Consider the following 4,271-nt stretch of genomic DNA (forward strand, 5'->3'; position numbering starts at 1 on the left):
CTAATAGGCATTTGTCACGGTAAGAATAGCTTTTCTAATTTCGGCACAAGCAAATACCACTAGTCTCATAAAGCAGTGGCATATAAAGTGCCATATACCACGGAACGACTCAAAATCAGTTAATTTGTGCTTCGGTATTCATATATCCCACAGTTTCAACAAAAAAGGTGGCGAATGTTTTGCAAAATAGCACGGATACCGTAGACAAAGGCAGCCTACCAAACCCCAAGACCCTACCTTCAAAATGAAGAACAAGCTCTCGCATCACTTGGTCTTCCACCTCCAAACCCGACCGTATAGCCTACCTTTAAAGTCTCACTAATTTCGACAACCTTTTCACTCATTTCAACGACACTCTCTTATCTCCTCCAAACAACAATATCACATTCTCTTCAATTTCCATTTCAATGGAACAAAAAATTTCTACCCCCAAATCAAAAAATTGGATTAACCCCACTGCTAAAGGGAGTCCAAAGATTCAAACTTTGATGAAAAATTTGACAACTTTTGAGAAAGCACTCATTGGTTCATCAACTGGAGGTATGGCTGGTGCTTTTACTTATGTCTGTCTTTTACCTTTAGACACTATTAAAACAAAGTTACAAACCAAAGGGGCAACTCAAATTTACAAAGGAAGTGTGATGTCATTGTGAAAACTTTCCAAGCAAAGGGGATATTGGGTTTTTATAGCGGCATTTCTGTTATAATTGTTGGTTCAACTGTTTCTTCTGCAATTTATTTTGGTACTTGTGAGTTTGGAAAGTTATTTTTATCAAAATTTAGTAAATACCCATCTGTTTTAATTCCACCAACTGCTGGTGCAATGGGGAATATTGTGTCTTCAGCTGTAATGGTGCCGAAAGAGCTTATTACTCAAAGGATGTAAGCCAGTGTGGTGGGTAGGTCTTGGCAAGTTTTGTTGAGTATATTACTGAAAAGGCGGGATATTGGGTTTATATCTTTGGTTATCTGCTGACTTTGCTTAGGAATTTACCTGTTGGGGTGTTGAGTTATTCGTCGTTTGAGTATTTGAAAGCCGCAGTGTTGGCTAAAACTAAGAAAGGTCATTTGGAACCATTTGAGAGTGTGTGTTGAGGGGCATTAGTAGGGGCGTTAGCAATGGCTTTTCTTTTCGGTAAGATTTGTGGATAATATGCTTGTTATGTTATTTTGCTTATAAACTTGTTGTTGGTTAAGTTTGAATTGTAGTGTGCTACTCAAGTTGGAAGATATCTTGTGACTATGATGAGTACTGGAGTCATACTTGCAACTGGATTTCAATTGTCAGGTTTGAATTTTTCATAATTTGGTGGGACATTTTACAATAATTTGGAATTTTTGGATTGAGAAAGTTTTGTGTGAATTTTGTTTGAAGGTGGGAACAATCAATTGGATACTTTGATATGATATAGTTGGCTTGGGGGAATTATAATCGGAACGATGATTGGTTCTAATATGGTTTTGGAAGAACATTATAAAAGGTTTGGTCCAAGAAATATTGTCATTCTTGGAAGATAAGATTTCTTAGATTAGTTTGAAATTTTAATTACTTTCAATTTAAGCGATATGTTCATTTTCTTGTGATTATTCTTCCTCTTCTTGTTTTGTTGTTCCCTTCTCGATCTGTTTTATGTTTAATATAAACCAAAAGATATTTCACTTTCATTGTAATATTTGCAAGATATTTGCAGAGGGACCTTTTCCCAGAAGGAAGAATGTTTCTGGTTCAATGATGACATCTCTTCCAAGAGAAATTGGTGGTGCCCCTCCATATAGTTTTCTTTGTTAGGACTATGCGAAATAATAGGAAGCTTCAAGACCCTTCGAAAAATGGCATTATTTTGGTGTAGAGTCGTCACAGAAGTAAGTAAATTGGTAGTACTTGAAGAAAATTAATTTAACAATCAATTTCATTTACACAAGACCATCTTGTTCATAGAATGATGTATCAAAATAGTAAAAATAAATCTAGCGTAAAGTCGTAAACTCTTTGAATCGTAATAACCCGGAGAAATGTAGACATCTGGTTCTATCACATTCACCCAAAGATATGAATTGTCGTCGCGTCGCTGATAGTCCTTTATCAATTAAGATTTGTGATGTAATTGTTATGAATTCTTGTTTTCAGTGTTGATGTTTGTCTGATGAAAATTAGAATCATATACTATTAGATATTGGTGTTGCAAGTTAATAAATTAGGGGAGTGGTGGTGAATCTAATTCTATAGAAAGACCACTCTATGTCACACTAGACTTTCCATCACATTCAACTGTTGGACTTCAATTGTTCAGTTTTCATCACTTGTTAATATATGCTGATTTTGATTTAAGTATTGGTGATGATAGGATTAATTTAGCATTGTAAATCTGTTGGAATGCATTGATACTGTTGTATTACTAAATCTTTAATCTGAGACTATATGAAAAACATGGAAAAGTAATTGATGAATCCTTAAAATATGCAGTTGAGAAGACTATGGTCGATGGACGACCCGATTACCTCACGTGCCACTAGATGAAAGTCCATATCTCAATACTGTCTTTTGTATCAACAATTGCAGGTTATTAATTGTTGTATTTCGGGAAGATTCGCTGGTTCCATGGCCTCGATTCACTCTGATCTATAATGAGAGAAGCTGGTCCAAACACTGAAGCAGCAGTGGTTTCTCTTGGCTCAAGCTCTGCACTTTATGCTAGAGTTAGCACTGGGGATCTTGTTCTTCGACTTGGAGCTCATCAACCATCTGGAAACCTAACCATGTAGGTTGAGGAGGCGTATGAGTACAAAGAAAAAAGAGCATAAAAAATAAGCAAAACAACCCGAGATACAACTGTCACCCGCTCTCTAAAAAAATGCAAGTAGTCCTGCCTTGTTTTTTCTTTCTTTTTCTTTTGCCCGGTGATATTGAACTTTTAGTGTTTGAATGCAGTGAAGAGATAACTGATTCATCAAAGGGGGTTTGAATTTTTTACCTGCCCTAACATAAATATTATCGTCATGCTGTACTTTTTTTTTCTTTAATAACCAATCCCCATATTTGAATTCTCACTTGTGGTGCTGGATGTTCTCAACTCCTCTCTGACATGCAAGCTTTCAAGGTGAAGTATAAGTGCAGTGAACCTTTTCTTTATTTTGGGCGTCCTAGGGTGCTTAGTTGCCTTGATGCTAGTTTGTGTATTTGTATAATGGTAGCAATATCTAAACTGACATGTTTTAAATATTGTGTGTTAAGCTGCAAACCCTGGGTGCATCTTAGAAGATTTTGTAAGATGGCATTTCTCTTCGTGATCGGTCGAGAAGTGATCCAAAAGATGAAGCTCAAGATTCCTATCTTCAGGATTCAATATCTAAAATAGGTCAACTAAGTAGTCGGATACAGAAGGAAGGTGAGGTGCTATCCTTTCCAGATGCATACATCTTAGCTCTTTTGTTCATTATTTATCACTGAAAGAAATACTTGAATCCTTCCTAGTTTTACTTTCGTAGTAGTATATCTGAATCCTTCCTTCCTAGTGATCTCTTCCTATATTTCTTCTAATTAATTAGTTTTGCTAATTTTCAATGACTAAACAATCTTTGGCACCAATAAAGGTTTTAGACCCTTACTTGCGGTCGCGGATGAAGATATTGAGCGGTGTTTCTTTTTTCTCTGAATTCATTCATCGAGTCTTGCTTGTTCCGAAATGTGGTTTTCTATCACCTTCCCATAAAGGGGTGGTAATAGTAAAGGTCTAATGCCATTAATCAATTAGTGACCATATGTTTAATGAGCTAAGAAAATTGGTGACATAAATCTAAACAGTAACCATTGCTTTCCATGATATGAAGGATTTTGGCTTTTTTCTCAACTGAGACGGATGGTCTACTTTAGTTACTAAGTGTATTTATTCTTCCCAAAGGGGCCGGTGGTGCTTAACTGACATAGTTTTATACATCATGATTGTATGAATAGATTGTCTCAACAAATTTGGTCGCAGTGATCTCATTTTGCAAACCGGTTACTTAACTGCTCTGGCATTGGTCGAGACGGTTAAGTAGTTGGGTTAATCAATGAGAAGTATATTGCTTAAATTTTCAGGTTATGACAGGATTTTTATTTATGAAATGTTGAAAATCTGAGAGGAGATTACGCTAAATTTTTTTCTAGAAAAAGTCATGTATCTTAGGTATATAGTTGTTTGAGATTTGGGGCGTGACACTTTCCTAGCTCGATAGATAATTTTGTTGTTGTTGGGTGTGTTGTGTAGGGTATCAATTCAATGAAGGGGGAA

At 36.0% G+C, this 4,271-nt stretch overlaps 1 pseudogene; it reads left to right on the top strand.

The window, feature by feature from the left end:
- Positions 1-322: 322 nt before the first annotated feature.
- LOC147517466 (protein MITOFERRINLIKE 1, chloroplastic pseudogene) lies at positions 323-1,789 on the top strand (annotated as a pseudogene).
- Positions 1,790-4,271: the final 2,482 nt, after the last annotated feature.

The sequence above is a fragment of the Coptis chinensis genome, chromosome 2 (genome assembly GCF_015680905.1).
Source record: "Coptis chinensis isolate HL-2020 chromosome 2, ASM1568090v1, whole genome shotgun sequence".
Taxonomy (NCBI): Eukaryota; Viridiplantae; Streptophyta; class Magnoliopsida; order Ranunculales; family Ranunculaceae; genus Coptis; species Coptis chinensis.